The sequence below is a fragment of the Esox lucius genome, chromosome 2 (genome assembly GCF_011004845.1).
Source record: "Esox lucius isolate fEsoLuc1 chromosome 2, fEsoLuc1.pri, whole genome shotgun sequence".
Taxonomy (NCBI): Eukaryota; Metazoa; Chordata; class Actinopteri; order Esociformes; family Esocidae; genus Esox; species Esox lucius.
The window spans coordinates 16454037-16471394 of record NC_047570.1 but is presented as its reverse complement, the minus strand read 5'-3'; the positions used below and the strand labels follow the sequence as shown (position 1 = coordinate 16471394).

Here is a 17358-nt window from a genome sequence, read left to right as displayed (position 1 = left end):
GAGTTGCTCTTCTCTCCTCTCCTCCTCTCCTCTCCTTTTGTTTTCTTAGAACTTCTCGCTTCAGTGAGATTTCTGGTCTTTTGTGTGCCATGTGGATGTGTACGGCTTGGCGCTGGTGTTTGGGTCACCTGCCGGGACACGTCCTGTGTACCTGTTTCATGGGGGAGAGTTAACTCCTGCAGTGCCACAGTACAGTCGCTGAGCCTGGCTGCCTCTAACACCTGGAAACATACAAGCCCATGGCGGAGAGCCGGGGCAGAGTGGATGAAGCTCTGAGGAGGAATGGAAACGGGAAGGAACAGAACAAACCCCATCCCCATGTCATCACCCCCCCACCCCCCTTCAGCTGCAGAGGCTTCCTGTCCCTGCCAAGTCCATAATGTATTTTATATTTATTAAGTTGAAATGAGACGTTAATTCGGCACCAAAAGTCATGGTAGAGCAGCATCTTAAGACGTCCCGCTGCTAACGGACAGCTGTCCAAACAAAGAGAGGGGAAAAAGAACAAGAAAAACACATTATATAAACATTTGACAACAGTTGCTCTGTAATCTGGTATTACTTCCACAAGCATAGGAGAGGCCTGAGTCAGGGCAAGTGAACTTGGATACTGTTGTGGCAGGAGGGAGCCAAATGCTTTCTAGAGGTTAGCCCAAGATGTGAGGGGCCAAAGAATCATCTTAATCCCGGAGGCTTGTGCTTGATCGCTTTTGATGTGCATGTGAACACGAGCAGGTTCAGAATTCCAGCCCTCGCCATGCCAAGTTTAGAGGGTCAGCGCAGGGCTGGAGAGGTGGGCTGGGGCGGGGAATGCTGGGGGCTGTCATTAAGGGGGTGTTGAGGAGCGGGGGAGGGGCTTTAGCTTTCACTAATTGGCTGCCAGGTTTGTCTGTACTGCCTGGGGCATGATGAAGGCCACGCCCCCAACCACTGTCTTGGCCTTAATAGCAATAGGCTCGGTCAGTTGCAGCATCCCGTGTGTCCCTTCAACGCCCTGGCAGCCTGTGCGTGTACCTGTAGGAAAAGGCTGGCAGTAGTAGGGCTAGCAGTTTTCTAAGGGTAACTCCCAAAAAAGGGAGGGACATCGCCCTGAACAGAGAACGTCCATCTCCAGGGCCCCGGCCGGCTGTGGATGGCATCACAACTGTGTGCAGTCCAACACCAGCCTGCCTGTGAAGTCAGCCTGGCGTACTGGACCGGCCGGGGCAGCAGACTCCCAAACCGCCTGTAGTTTTGGTGGTGAAAGAGGCTTCCAGCGTGGACCTGGGAGGTTGGGCGGATGGGTGTTTGGCTCGCTAGGGTTTAGGTGAGCTTGGCCGGTCCTGTGAAGCCAGGCAGTTTTCCAGGGTGACAGAGCTGAAAGATGGAGCGGGGGTGGTAATGGGGGGGATTAACTAGTAATTAGAAGTCATGACTTGGCGTGGGTGGGTCTATCTCACCCCCCCCCCCCAACGAAGGCCTCTCCTTCGGTGGACATGCTCTGTGAGTGCCGGGTTGTGGCGTATGGACACGTGCACTCCGTTCTCTGTGGCCCAGTCCGCATGGAATGGTTTCAGGTGTGGTTACCTTTGGCAGCAGATCTCCAGGCCTAGGGCAATAACCAGGGGAGTAGGCAGGAGGCCAGGTACAGCTCTACACACTTTTAACCTCTTCCCTCAACTAATCCTTCACTGCAATAGCTCTCTCTGGTTCTTTCTTCTCTCTCGTTTTCCCTCTCTATCTTTCTCTCATTCTCTCTTATTCTATCTCATTGTCTCTTTCCCTCTGTTTCTTTCCCTCTGTGTCTCTCACCCCAAGTCCCCCTCTCCTTTTAAGTGAAGTCAGTGAGCTGACCTTTAAATAAGGGCTGGAACACTACAGCTGTTACTAACTTCAAACAGCCACTCGTTCAGAGTGGAGGCCAAGCAGGGATGGGGATGGGGGGGATGGGGGGGTAATACGGCCATTAAAACTTACTTAAAGCCCTCTTTACTCCTGTTGCTCTCCAGGCTAGCTAGTCTGACCAGGGACACTGTGACAGGGTCTTCCTGTCAGATGACCTATCTAGCAAAGAGAGTGAGCAAACCCAAAGACACTGCTCACTTTGACCCTACTGTACAGAATCCCTCTCTCCAACGGACGTGATCTTCCCACGATGCCGTGTTCAAATGGGAGGGTTGACCTGAGAGACTCCTCCACAACCATGTTTGGGTTTCATCAGCAGGTCATCTCTGCTAACGCTGCCTCAGACAATTGATTATACGCAACTGATTAGCTCACAGCGCAACTGATTAGCTCACTGATTAGCTTACTTAGCTCACACTGTATTAAAGCCATTCTTACTTATCTTTGATAAAGAGGCAAGTCGCTTAATGTAAATTTTTATTAGAGCATGGTGAATATTTTGGCGTATGAGACATACCAAGGCGTAATGTGATGGTTGTTGTTGTGGTTTATCAGGGCTGATGGCGAGGAAAAGCTTTTGCACTGTATCCGTGGAACATGAGGTATAGCAGCTGAGAACAGCATCAGCCTGGGCTGAATCACAACTGAATCACCCCCTTCAATGTTGATATTTCAGGAGCCTGCAAAAATACTTCCCCATTTTATCCAAACACATCTAGAAACGTCTTTGTTGCATAAAGAAGTCAGTCATGTAAAATGTTATGGTGTCATTATTACTAAATCCTCCCCACCCTTTGGGCCCTGCTTTGGGCTCTCTACCCTCTTCCCCTCAGAGAGCTGGGCAGCCCCAGTGGACTGCATGGCCTTTTCTTCTTAATACATTTTCTAGAGATGCCAAACCATATCAGGGCTCCTCCCCCTCATTTCCCTTCCTTTAGAAGGGATTTCAACACGCATGGGGAAAGTAGTCAAGTAAACTATGAGAGAGGGGCCTATAACTCGCACATTGCCGCCTTTTACTGTAGATGAGCTCTGGCTACAATGGACTCAGAGAGGCCCGTTCTGGGATGCACATTTTAACTCTGAAGCACTTCAGGCTCAGAAGAGAGAAAAGTCTATCTTAAAAGGTGTGTTCTACACCAGTATCCTGTGTTTGTAGCTAGTCCAAACCGAAAACTCTTCATTTCTGTTCACCGCTTCTCAAAACACGAGTGGTGGATATAAATAAGTAACAAACCAGATCACAGGACAGTGAGTTGTAACTACTTAATTCATTTTGCAACCGGATTAGTGGAAAACCACACTGCTGGGGCCATTCAATCAGGGCTGTATTTCATTCTGGAATGAACAGGAAGACTACTTCTTATAAAATCATCTAGGACACTGGGTCCTACTGCTTATTGTAACTATACTGCTACTCTTAGTTAAACACATACTGTAGGCCTATTAGACAATAAGTTAGCATAGTCATTATACATTCTACTCCACCTTGTTTCATCATTTACCTTTTCATGTTTACTAGGATTTATGTTTAGTGACGGCCTGGTCTGTAGAAGTTTACTCATTTTGTTGTTCAGTATGTCTGTTCATGTTTTTTCTTTAATATTTACAATATGTTGAGTATGCCTGTCAATTATTTTCTGTATTTACAGTATGTTCAATATGTCTGTTCATGTTTACTAGTATTTACAGTATGTTCAGTGTGTCTGTTCATGTTTACTAGTATTTACAGTATGTTCAATATGTCTGTTTATGTTTACTAGTATTTACAGTATGTTCAGTGTGTCTGTTCATGTTGACTTGTTTTTACAGTATGTCCAATGTGTTTGTTCATATTTGCTTGTATTTACAGTATGTTCTGTGTGTCTGTTAATTTTTCACTAGTACTGAAGTGTGCCTTGTTTGGGTTAGTCTTTTCTCTGACCTAGGCTAAGCTGTCATTATGAACATGGCTATCCACTGACTCTCCTGCTCACTCAATCAGCTTCAGTTCTCAATGCATAATTACAGGTCTCACAATGATGATGTCATGGCTGTGGCGTCTCTAGCCATTTTCAAGCCTGTGGACAGCCTCCCCCCACCTCTTCTATGCCCTGCAGGGCCTCCTGTATCAGGGCCCATTGTCTTACTCCTCTGCTGGTATCTCTTTTCCTTTGAGCCATTCTCCCCTGTCCCAGTTGCCGGCCTCTCACGGCTTTCCTTCTCCCTGATGTTTAGTGTGTGTCTGGGATCCTATGGGATTATTTGTTCCGTGGACGTGGTTATTTAACTTTCCTGCTGAAGAAGTCGATAAGGAGCTCAACAACTGTTTTGACAAGTATGGACTTGTGCCAAGAGAGCGAGAGAGAGAGAGAGAGAGAGAGAGAGAGAAAAGTGTGTCTCACTCTTGTTAACCACATCATTTCCCACCTTCCTTTCTGTTTGGAATGTTTATAGGTTACACAGGGTTGAGTTTTGAATGTATATAATAGAGCAGGAAAAGATGTAGATTTCTTGTTGTTGGCAGGGTTTGTGTCGTTCAGGCAGGTGTTGCAGGAAGAGGTAGACACCCTGGCTTGTTAAGGAGCGGACAGCCACTGTGAGTCCTACAACACCTGAGAGGTGGAGCGGATGGTGACTGCAGACCAAGAGAATGTTGAGGGATGTGTCTCCTGCTGCTCCACCTGGAGAATGTGTTAGCTAATGGGCCACCAAACTGCCCCAGACCACGTCTCTCTTATCGCACGTATTAGATGACCGCGCTGGAAAAGAAAAGCCAAAAAAGGAGGAATCCATCATGAGGAATAAGACCCTTGTAGAAAAAACGTATTGAAGCCTTTTTCCTTTTTTTGTGCAACGAGGGCAAAGAATGGTAGGTAATGTTATCTTGTTCACAGTTACAAGAATCCCGCTCGCTGAGGCTATGGGTTTCGAGTTTCTAATATGTATATAAAGTTTCACTGCACAATGGACCTTTTGTGTGGCGCAAACTGAACACTCCCCCTCCTCCTCTTCCTCCCTCCTCTTGTAAAAAAAAAAAAAAAAAAACTGCATTCATGTGCTTGTGGGGCTGCGAGGACTCAGGTTTCTGCTATCTTTGTGCGCCGTGTCGTCACTCGCCCCCGAGAGCTGAAATGTGCATCTTGCACAGGCAGGCGCTCTGCCAGGGCCGCTTCCAGCCGTGGATTAGGGAGAGTCCGAGGAACAACGGGGTCCTGACAAAACGGCAGCATGACAGGTAACTGAAGTTGCACAGGGGACGGCGAAGGCAGACGATAATTACAGAGCTTTTTGTTTTCTGGGCACTTTTAGCTGGCTACTTAAGTGCCTGATCCCAAATCTGTGCCTTGTAATTACAGTAGTGGGCCCCATTAGGGCAGAGGTCTAGGGGGGGGGGATTATGCTGCTTCTCCTCTTTCTGTCTGTGTCTATGTGGGTTTCAGACAGTGGCTGTAGTAGGGTGTAGTAGGGTGTAGTGTAATACCGTCGAGGTGTAGTGGTCTAAAGAAGGGGTAGCTTGGTGTGGTGTCTCGCTGGCTGGTCAGGTTCGAAAACTCATCCTCACTCTCCTACTCCGTTCACTTCCTGGTCACGATGACGCTGTGCTCTGAGCGTGTCTGTGCGCTTGTGTGTGTGTGTGTGTGTATGTGTGTGGTTCAGAATGGAGCCTCTCCTGCGTCACACTGCCACAGAGCCAGACAGAGGTTTAGGAAGAGGTAGAGATGGGCCTCCCCTCACACTGAGCCCCCTGTGTCCACACAGCCTAATACCAGCCACTCTTACTTCAGGAACTGTCTCTCCTTCATCCTCTTTTATCTTCCCTTCTTTATCTTCCTCCCCCACCTCTCGTCCCTCTTGCTTTCTTTCTCCCTCCCTTTCTCTGAACCCCCTCCTCTGCCTCTCTGTGCTGACACGGGATGATTTGTGGTGATTATGACAGGGCTGTCACAGTGATGAGCGGGCGGGGTGGTGTGTGTCACGTCGACTTGACGGGCCCTTTTGGTGTGGCATCCGTGGAGACGGGGCGGAGCCCAGGCAGGACCGGCACACAGCCACCAGGCTTGTGTGTCACCAGATTAATGAAGCGCCAGCAAGGCCTCTTACACAGGGATTTGGAGCCAGCTGGAGATCAGGGGGCGAAGCCTGGCATTGTCTTAAGCACATTAAAGGAGCAGGCAGTGGGGAGGAGCAGGCAAACAGACTGGGTGTATACTGAAATCGCTGATCACCAACTATGGTTCTGCTGAGAAAGGCTTGGGACAGTAACTAGCATGCTTAGCCTGGTGAGAGCCATCCAGCAAACCTGAGAGATCCTGTCTCTTTAAGCTGCTAAATTTCCTAATAGATTCTTAAGCACTGGCTTTAGTGCATGTTAAACCAGGATTACCCAATCAATTATGGCCTGTACAAACAAGGATTACTTAAAACACTACATTTTTCTTGTTGAGAGGCTAAAAGCAGGGCAAAGTCAGGGAGCAGTGCTGCCATATATAAGTGCAGCAGTTGACTAGGGGTCACGCTGACCCCAGGCATGGGGGCACCACGGTGCAGTGACGGCCCTCCAGAGGCATTATGGGTAATGAACGGTCCAGAAAGGCTCATTTGAGCATTCTGTAGTTAGAAAAACATTTACATACAGGGAAATGGGTGAACAAGGGTTAAATGTTTCTTTCTACTATGTTTACTACTAAGGCAAATAAAACTCAGGACTTGACACAGAAGGCTTCAGTTAACATGGTAGTAGTCACTGAATGACTCAAACAGTAATCTCACGCTACACTATCAATTGCAACCTGTATCTCATTCAGACATTATTGGAGTTTATTAAAGTGACGTCAATATTAGGGGTGGACAAGGCGGACAATCAGCAGTTAGATAATCTCAAACCAACTACAATATCAAAGCCAATTAAGATTTTTTCTGGCTCTGGTCCAACCCATTAGTTTACATGACCAGTGGGATGGTTTTTGAGACCCACAAGATGGTTTCTGAGACCCACAAGATGGTTTCTGAGACCCACGCAATGGTTTGTGGGTCCCACGCGATGGTTTCTGGGTCCCACGCGATGGTTTCTGGGACTAAACAGAATGTTCAGTCACTTTTGAGACCGGGGAGAGAAATCAAAAATCTCAATCAAAAAAGAAGAAACTAATGTCAATAGGCTTGGCGTTGGTTCGGCCGGAGCAAAGGATTTGGGGAGTAAGGCGTGGTGCAGCATGTTTATGGTGGTGCCTGACCCTGAGAAGCTGTGTCAAGGGACGGAGGGAGGGTTGTGAATGTGTTTGGAAAACTGTGGGGGTCAGGGAGAACAGTAATACATATGTAGCCATAAGCACTCCCTCCCTCTAGTCTCTCAGTGAAGAACGGAGCGAGCTAGGCTGGAACTAACCTTCCTGGAACCTGATATGGGAGGTGTGTTTGTGTGTGAATGTGTGTATAGATTCCATTATGAGCCACTATGGCTCTGACAACACACACACCTGGCCTCTTAGTGAACTCTGCTTTTGTTTACATTTTAATCCCAATTAACCGCTGTAGCCTGTACAATGCCTAGCTAGTAAGTGTGGATATTGACTTATGTACCTGCCAAACCAGATCTGTGGAACCATAGTGTGTCTTTGTGTATGTTGTCTTTCTGGTGTGTGTGTGTGTGTGTGTTGTGTAACATAACCTTTCTCAAAAACTGTGAAGCTGGCCCTGTCTGTAGTCCTACTGTGGCTCAGGATTGGCTCAGTCACTGTCAATCACATCAGACCCGCCTTCTGTAACCACTGAGGTGGAGCCAGGTCAGTCCTGAAGAGTCCTCTATAGAGAGGCTGCTACACAGGCCTTTGTGAAGTCCTGGGTGTCATCTTAACCTTTGGGGAGGGTCACTCCATCTGAAGAGAGAAAAATCCTGCTGGATCTCTCTTACAACCCCACCTCCCTCACATTCCCTTGCTCGCCCGCTTTTCCCCACGTTGTCAGTCAGTGGCGAGTGACTGGTGACTAACAGCCCTCTCCCGAGGAGATCTGGAGGAAAGAAAGAGTCAGCTGTCTTTAAGGAAATAAAGAGTTGCCTGGCTCTCAGTCGGGCCTAATAGGAATGTGTTATTGATGCTGGAGGTGGATGGAGCTGGGTCCTGAGCTGGTGAGTGGGGGCATGTCAGGAGGTGAAAGGTGCTGAAAGGGATTGGACTCCTCGGCAGGTCCACTGTAGAGGGACAAAGGCCATGCACACAGACTGGTGTCCTGTTACTTTGTAGGGTCTGTGAGCCCAGGGCTCGATGATCGCTCTGCAGCCAACCACCGGGCCTTTGTTTAGAAAACATTTATGCATAAAGTGTACTGTATTATTTTTCTGGGTTTGTAATTACTGGAACTGGTTATTACTGAGCTGGAAAAATGTGTGTTGAATGGTACTGTAGTTTCCTTTACGCAGTTGTCAGTTTTGATCAAGCGAACCGAAAGCCAAAAGGAAAGCAAAAAGACAAAGTTCCGACCAAATCCCAAACTGGTGAGAACGGCAGAGAAACTAAACAAAAAAATGTGACTCTGTTTGTCCCCATTTTGAAATGAATCCTACTTAATTAAGAAGCAATGAGAGTCCACAGATAGCATTCCTTAATTAGCTTAAGCTGGCTGCTGTAACCAGATCCAGTGCATTAATGACAACACAGGCCCTGTGAAAAGCATCATTGTTCTCCAGATAATTGTCCTTTTAGTTAACGCGGCCAGGGAAAGGCTCTCCTTGTTAGAGAAACTGGCTGGGGCTTTGGACAGCCGGAGGGGAGGGGAGGTAGAGATGGGACTGGTACTGGCCCCGTGCCCGTCCTGACAAGCCCACTTGTGCCCTCTGCTGAAATCCCCTTGGCATGCAATGGAATTAGCCTTCCCTTGGGTGGGGCAGGGGGCCTTAATTATAACCCTGCATCTTAATGAATGAAGAGGGATCAATAAAATAAGGCAGATGTATGCAAACAGCATGCTGATTAGGCTGCCTAATGACGCCTCGCATTGCCAGCAGAACAGACTGGGGAGGAGCGGGGAGGGGAAAAGACAATGGGGGAAGTGTAATGGCCAAAACAAGAGATACCAATGATTACGCATAAACATCCATTTGAACAATAGCAATATTGTAGTGTTTACCTGCCGAGAGACAATGAATGAGAGGTGTTTGGCCTCTGAACCACTCATATTTGATTAGCCAGTTAGTTCCTGGATCAGATCTTATCTGTGTGGCGGTTTCAGTGCAGGCAGAAAGGGAAGAGGCACTGTTCACGTCGGTATAGGCAGTTTTCGGTGTAGGGAGTATAGGTGGGTGTGGGGGGTGTAGGTGGGTGTATGTGGCTTTAACGAGGTGTAGGTGGGTTTAAGGGGGTGTAGGTCTGTGTAGAGGAGTTTAGGTGGGTTCAGGTGGTGTAGGTGTGTGTAGAGGAGTTTAGGTGGGTTTAGGTGGTGTAGGTCTGTGTAGAGGAGTTTAGGTGGGTTCAGGTGGTATAGGTCTGTGTAGAGGAGTTTAGGTGGGTTCAGGTGGTGTAGGTCTGTGTAGAGGAGTTTAGGTGGGTTCAGGTGGTGTAGGTCTGTGTAGAGGAGTTTAGGTGGGTTCAGGTGGTATAGGTCTGTGTAGAGGAGTTTAGGTGGGTTCAGGTGGTGTAGGTGTGTGTAGAGGAGTTTAGGTGGGTTTAGGTGGTGTAGGTGTGTGTCAAAGGGTGTAGGTGGGTTTAAGGGGTTGTAGGTGGGTGTAGAACCAGGGTATGTAGGCTGCTTGGTTTGGTTTTACCTGTTTGGATCTCTGCCTGTTCCTCTGAGGTCTCCATTGTATCCAGCCAGCCGGAGCTGTTAGAAACTCTATACGTGCCTTTAAGGAGAGAGGGAGGGCTGCCAAGAACTAACTGCTGCTTCATCCTGGCAGCCGCCAACCATACTGTCTGCCTTCATTCATGGTGAGCGTGAGAGGGGAGGAGGGGAGGGGAGGGGAGGAGAGTGGGAATGAGGAATGGGGAGGAAAAAAAGAAACAGTGGTGCTGATTTGTCCTTTCAAACCTCAAAAGGAGGAATAAGGGTGGATTAGTTGAGGGAGGAGTGACGCGTCGTGCCGTGGGTGTTTCGGGGGATATCTGGTCAGCTTCTGCAACGGAGAAAGACAGCGCTCCGAAGTAGAATAGACCCACGCCTGCACTTCCTCACAAACGGAGCCGCCATTGGGGAGCAGGGTCCAATTACGAGACGTTTCACATTTTAGCACCGCTCTCCATTTTCGCGGCGTCAATGTGAAACCCTGTTACAAAACGCCATTTAAAGGTGTTTTGTCCTCTTGTCTTTGAGAATGCCTGGAAGGAGCACCGCAGGCCCATGGCCTGACGCCAGCTGCAGCCCCCCGTGGAGAGTACTTCATCAGAGCTTTGACAGTGGGAGCTGTGGGAAGCAGGCCGATCTTCGTGGAGAACAGCCCAGATTTGTGACGGGATGTGTGACACAACAAGGTTGACTGAGTCAGCCTGCATTACAGTAATGGAACAGGAGCGGGCAAATGACAGCCGTCCTCTAAGTAATATCCGACGCTTTATTGGACCTGCGACCAGGCAGGCTGAGGGTTTGATGATGAGGCCCTGTCCCCCCTTCTGTAAGCCCCCCCCCCCCCCCCCCCCCCCCCCGGGTGACAGTGAAACCCCAGAACACCTCCAGAGGGCCAGGGACAGTCCAAGGAGAGGCCAGAGAACAGGTGGTGACCCCGCACAGCAGGCAGTATATTATTGACCAGGATCCAGTGGCCAGATTGATTGCTTTATTGTATTGCCATGAACCTCAGTGGCTGGAGACCTCTGGTTGACCCTGGCCTGGCCGCAGCATCGCAGTGACCCTCACCTTAGCTCAAGAGTTATGTGGCTTTGACCTGATCCCTGACGGGAGGGGCTGACGTTCCCAGCCAGCCGCTACTCCGCCTCCTCTCCGCTCCCTGTGTCAGGCCTGCCTGCTGGGTAATTTAGAGGCTGGGGGGTTGACTGGAGCCACCTTGCCACAGGACTGACCATCCGCCATGACTCTAGACCCCGAAGATGACCCAGCCCTGTTCATCATGTCAGAGGGGATGAAGAGGAATGGAGAGCAGGCACAAAATGCAAATTAATCTTCACCAAATTACAGAAAAAAGGCGGAATGATCAATACATCTCCATGGCACGTCCTCACCTCCGGCCTGCTAGTCCGGCAGACAGCCGGGGCTCTCTGTTACCGAGGGGGATTTATAGTCCTAACATCAAGCCAAGTGCTAAAAGCACATTTATCATCAAGTAAGGAAGAAATGTAGAGACAAAACTACACAGTGGCGTCAGTAACCCAGTAGAGCTGACCCCTCTCCTACACTGTGCTGTTCTTGATCTCATGCCTACTTCTAAAGAGTTGGGGGCATTCTGGCTTCCCATAATATACTGACGCACCCGCAGTGGGAACGACAGACACTTCTAGCTCTGTACTTCTGGCTGTCAATCTCCGCTCCTCATAAGGTGCCTCGGAGCAGAAGAAGGATACATTGACTAAACAAGCTGGCAGATTTTTTTTTTCTGTTACATGTCTCCCTCTCTCCCTCACTAGCTTAGATTTGTTGGTTAGTTTCTCCAGTGGCAGTTTCCCTGTGTTTTCATGAAAGGGGTGTGGAAAAAGATGGACACTTAACTGTCTGATGAAGTCTTATGCATCCCAGGTCCAGTAATCTATCTGCAAACAGCAGTGTGGCCCTGCCTCTCACTCCTCACAAAGCCAGTCTATCTCTCATCAGAATGTTTAGCTGGTTTAATTCTTCCTGATAAACAGCAAGCATGGAGGGCAAATGGAGAGAGGTGTCCTTTAAGTGGATCTCTAGTTCTCTTCCGCACCATGTGTCTGTGGGGAGGGGGGGTCTCCTTATAGCTGGACCCGGGTCTCTGGTCATGCTGTTTGTTGATGAGGTTCATCCAACCATGCAGCGTTTCCCATTGGGAATGTTCAAAAGGCCCCACAGAAATGATAAATTACATTTTCAATCCCACTTCAGGTCATACACACTGAGCTTGTACTTTATACTTTCTATTTGGATCATTAAGGAGACTTGTCTATCAGCACAGTGTTGTCTTCTGTTGATTTCCTCCGTTTCCAGGTGACAGCGTGGATGTCGTAGGATGACAAAACCCTTAATCAAAGTGGCCAATGGAGGCCCAGTCACCAGGCGGTGTGTGAATGCTGGTGAGGGAGGGAGAGGCAGGTACAGGGAAGGGTGATTTTTTTTTTACGGGCACTCCCCACATACCTGCCCAGAAAGGGGAATGCACCGCTGACACGCCCACCCAACGCCACGGCAAGCTCAAGCGTCTGCTAATTACCAATAATCACACGGTAGAGGCAGGACAAACAGGTGTTCCTCCTGTGGTCTAAATACTGTACGCCCTCCCACTCCCCACTGGCCCTCTCCCGCAAAGGACAAAACAACACTTGTGTAATATCGCAACGAAACATGCAATGGGCACAATGCTGCTGTCTGTCAGAGCCCTCCAGTTTTGATGTCTCTACAAAAAGTGCTTCTCTCTGACCTCCTCCTCTCCCTCTGTCCCAATTAACACTTAGCCCCGTTCCATTGATTGGGGGTGGTGTTGTATTGAATAGGTGGGCCGTGAACAGATTGATTACATTGATCGACTATGTGAACCATGAGAGATGGGGAATGTTTCTATCTGTACCATGTTGAGAGACTGCAAGCAGTGTGGGGGTTGCTGCTAGCCTTGTAGGCTGTTAACCTGGTAGCGTGGTAACCAGTATTGCTGGTTGGCAGTGAACTTGATAGCATGATAACCAGTATAGCTGGTTGGCAGTGAACTTGATATCATGATAATCAGTATAGCTGGTTGGCTGTAAACCTGGTAGTGTGGTAACCAGTATAGCTGGCTGGCTGTAAACCTGGTAGCATGGTAACCTGTAAACCTGGTAGTGTGGTAACCTGTATAGGTGGTAGGCTTTAAATCTGGTAGCATGGTAACCTGTAATGCTGGTTGGTTGTAAACGCGGTTGCCAAGTGTGTAGCTGGTAAGTTTGTGTATGGTAGTGACAGGGTTCAGTATGATGCTCTTCATGTGGTTTTGGGGGGCACGCGCCACTCCTTAGCTCTGCTCCGCTTGGGCCTTGAGTGTGGCAGTGCTCTTTGTCCATACACGTGCAGACCCCGCCCCCTCCACCCCCACCCGCTATAGCCAGTCAGAGGGCAAACTGCCACCCCACCCCATTAAAGGTGCACCTGGCATCAGAGTACAGTCCAATTAGGACTCCCCAATTACAGGTCCTGGGCCAATTAGTCATCCTCTCATCTTACATTGCCCCCCCAACAGCTCAAATATTAGGGCATCTGTCACGGATGGAGCTCAAGGACCTACTAGAGAACCGTGGAGGGAGGCGGGGAGGGGCCTCATTCTTAACAGCATGTCAGGAGAAAGGCTGCTCTCTGTGCCTGTGTCTATTCTGGAAAGATAATGATGAAGATGTAAATACCTGGAGCAGGAATGAATCACACCGCAGGTCCCCGCTACAAACCCCGACATGCACATACTGTATAATGTAAGAAAAAAAATGCACTCTGGGTAATTTAAGCTGTCAAGTTGTAATTTGTTGTGGCACTCAACATGAACTTCTTGGGCCAAGCCAGTTGGCCCTGCAGTACTTCTCACCTCGATGTGTCTGTGCATGTGTCTGTATATTTGTCACTGTTTTGTATGTGTGTGTGTGTGTGTGTGTGTGTGTGTGTTATGTTGTTGTATACTATGCCATACTCCAGGCCTTGTGGCCCCTTGCCCATTCCCCTGCTGGCAGCTGTAGCGTCTCCTGTTCATGCCCAGTGCACTGGCACTCCTGCCTGAGTGGAAACTCACAGCTTCAGTGAGACTTCATTCACAATATGGCTCTATATCTGGCTGCCTTCCCTTCAACTCTCTATTTACCTCTGTCATACACACACACACACACACACTTGTTGTGCTATACTTGTGAGGACCTTTTATACTGAAAATCGTATTTTCGCTAAGCTAACCCTCACATCAATGTCTGGTGTGTAGCTTTCCCAGGTACGTCCACGTTCCTCCACACTCTCCATGGTCTTCCATGTAAAGCAGCATCCAGTGCCCGACCGTGGGGCCCACTTGCAGAGCGGCATGGGGAACTGTCACACCCTACTTTCAGGCTCGAAGCCCATCCTTACTTGGGTACTTCACTTTACCACCTCTGGTTTTTAGGAACTATTACACTTTAATTTCCCCTTCTGGCAGGGACATTGCTTAAACCTGATAGCTGTTTAATTGAGTAAAGAGTTCTTAATGTTGCTGGGTTGTGTGCTTGTTCCACTCTGCTGTCTTAAGATGAGTGCAACTCTAAGTCGCTCTGTACAGGAGAATCCGCTAAATTTCTAAAATGTGACCCTATCACTCGCCCGTTAACCTTGTAAAAAATGCACTAGCCTTACCCTACCCAGATGTACTACCCATTAAACCTAACCCCAACTCTCAGTTTAATTCTAACCTACAGCCTAACCCCTACGCCAGAAATAGCCTTTTCTAAAAGTGATTTCTGGGCATTAGGACCTCACCTGTCACTATTTGTCTTTGTTTACTATTCTTGCAAGAACATTTAAAGAATTCTGGTACTCACAAGTATGGGACCGTGATTATGTACAGAAGTACAGACACACTGTGGAGATCTGGCAGCTGTGTTCTCCTACATGTGTAATATTCTCTCATGGTATGGAGGATTGAGTACAGCAGTCCAAGGCCCCGGGGTTAAGATTCAAAGTGCTTTGGTTGTGATCCCCTAGACTGGTGTTTCCTTTAGTATTCAGATAGCACTCTCCCCAGAGCTACAGCCTGTTTATCTTGTTCGCTGGCATGCTCTTTCAATGTCAAAACAATGACATCATTAATTAAACGGGAATTAAATGGGCTGTTTTCCAGGACCACTAGGCAGTGCTGATTCCGCCGGGTTTAAGAATCTCTGGGTTAGGAAGTCGTCTCGTGTGATGTTCTAGTGTGATGTTCCAGTGTGATGTGCGTTTCACTCTTCTGTGACAGATCAGCTCGGTTTATTTCTGCTGACATCATGGCCACTGCTCTGATGCCTATCTTCCCCTGTTGTAATAGTATGTGTGTTTGTGCGCGTGCATGCATGCGTGTGCGTGCGTGTGTGTGCGTATACACGTCTGTGCGTGAGTACCAGTACCCATGTGTACATAAGAGATAAGTCAACATTGCAGACACCTTAGTTTGCTCACTCTGATCCCACAATAAAGAAGAACTTTTTCCAACTAACTGGCAGGAAAATACGTAGACCGGCTCCCCTCGCTTGGATTTCTGGCAGTGACCAGCAGTCGCCAACCCCCACATTTACAAACAGCCTAGCTAGCAGAGCAACAGCCTAGCTAGCAGAGCTACAGCCTAGCGCGGTGTTCAGGCTTACTCAGTCCTGAGCTGGTTACCCTGGAAGCTCTTCCTTTAGCTGGATTCTGGTTGATGGACAACTGTTTAGCTGAGCCTGCTGAATGGGCCCAGTATATCTCTCCCCTCTCTCTCTTTTTTTTCTCTGTCTTTTACACTTACTTTCTTGCCCCACTTCTCTCTCTCTTTCTGTCTGCCAAAGATAACTATGTGGGCGTGATCTGATTGGTCTCTTTGCTCTATACATGCAGCTGTTGGCATGTGTTCTGTAATGTAGGTATGTTAGTGCTACTCCATTCCCTCAGTGACCTGTCAGCAACACCCTGGGAGATCTGGGTTGATGTTAGTGTGTGTGTGTGTTACAGAGAGAGCCAAACAGAGAAGCGGAGGAAGAATAACTGAGCTGAGCCCCTCATCAACCTGTCCCTGCTCCTCTCCTTTCCTGTCCACTCCTCTGACCTCCTCTCGCATCCCCTCTTCCATTTCCTCCTTTCCTCCCTCCATCCTGCCCTACAGCTCCTAGCGAAACCGAAAAATCCACACCTAAACGTGCAGCCCTCTCTAACGAAACCGAGGGCTGAATCCCTAGCAGATGAGATTTTCTTTACCCCCCCCCCCCCCCCCCTTTGTCTCTTCTCTCTTTCTCCTCTCCTTCTGAGCTGCTTACCCCCTGCACCGCATGTGAAGTTCAGACTGAAAACATCTTTGGTTAATATTTAACAGTTAGGTCCTGGGGTAGAGGGTTCGCGGGGTAGGATAGTTGGACAAAAAGCACAGCGGTGTAATGTGTGGGTTCCTTTGCAGCCTTTGACCTTTAGACCCCAGGCCGACACGTGACTAAGATTATTCAGCTCTGTTGAGAGCAAACACACACCCACACATCTGAAATAGACGCCAGTCACTTGTGAGCAGTATGGTTACTCTGCACTGCAACCACAGGCCTCACCAACGAGATCAGACCCAAACCTGGAGCAGCTAAAGATCGTAGTAATGGCTCCGGTGTCTGTTCTAAGACAGGTTCTGGGGCTGGTGCTCTGGTTCTCTGTGGAGCGTTGGCGCTGCAGTCGGGCCGCCCAGCTGGGAGACAGATGTGGCAGACATGTCATGTGGCGCTGGAAGGCAGGAGATAAGAGGGCCCTGGCCGGGTCTCTGGTTCTGGGTCTGCGCCGCCGCGGTTCAACTAGATGTTGCGGTCGGTGCGATCTGAACTTTGACAGGCCGTGTCGTGCTTAATGCCTCACTTCCCAAATACAGCTCAGTAGGGCTGATTTATATCTAACAGGTGCTCCAGTGTACAGGCAGCGCGGGGCGAGGGAGGAGAGGACGGCATGTGGCCGTCTCATTAAGGCAGGAGAGTGGAGGAACAAGGGCTTCAGTGTGTGTGGAGACGACGGACAGAACCGGGCCACAGCCGACCGCCCTCCGCCTGGCATGACCTCCCGCCCGTCGCCCCCCCCCCCCCCACCCGCTCCTCATCTGCCCAGGAGAGGCGTATGGAGGAAGGAAGGAAGAGGGGACTCACAAACACTTGCCACGTTTCTTCCACTTGTCAGTGTTTCCCTCTCCCTCCCTCTAACCCCCCCCCCCCCACAATCGGAGAGGCTGCGGGGCTGTGCGTCTGTTTCTCAGCCCTGGCTCGCCGTCACAATGCCCTGCTTGTCCGCGAGAGCTGACATGCCAGCAACTTTGATCGTCTTATGTTTTGCAAGACGGTGTCAGCTTCCCATCCCCAACCGCCTTCCAGAGCCCTGTGGTGTCCTCCCCCCACACCCTGGACACTCTGGCCCCTCCAGTCTCAATCCCCATCTCCCCCCGAGGCCCAGTAGTCCCTGGGGTCTGTCCTCCTCAGTCCTGATAGATATCAACCCAGGACCAGATCACAACAGGCATCCCGGGCCGTTTGGACTTTAGTAAGACTGGCCCATTGTTTGGTTGGGTTGGCAGTCGGTTGTTCCCTGTGAACTAGCCCGGTCCCTCGGGGAGTCTGGGGCTCAGCCCTGGCCTGGCCGACACGGGGCTACTGGGTCTGTCAGCTCTAGAGCCATCTTAAACGGCTACATGCTTTGGTGACATTT

General features: G+C 49.4%; 1 protein-coding gene across 5 annotated transcripts in view; it reads left to right on the top strand.

Annotated features, from left to right (window-relative positions):
- The window catches only part of zfhx3 (zinc finger homeobox 3), a 351767-nt gene that overhangs the window by 224645 nt on the left and 109764 nt on the right, over positions 1 to 17358 (top strand). The window contains exon 1 of one of the 5 annotated variants that reach the window (XM_020053682.3): positions 4145 to 5101. The exons of 3 other annotated variants lie outside the window; for them this stretch is intronic. The gene's annotated coding sequence lies outside the window, so the exon portion shown is untranslated. Of the gene's footprint in view, positions 1 to 4144; positions 5102 to 13363; positions 13422 to 17358 lie in introns of those variants that run through there. One more of the 5 variants, XM_013138063.4, reaches the window with a different exon arrangement.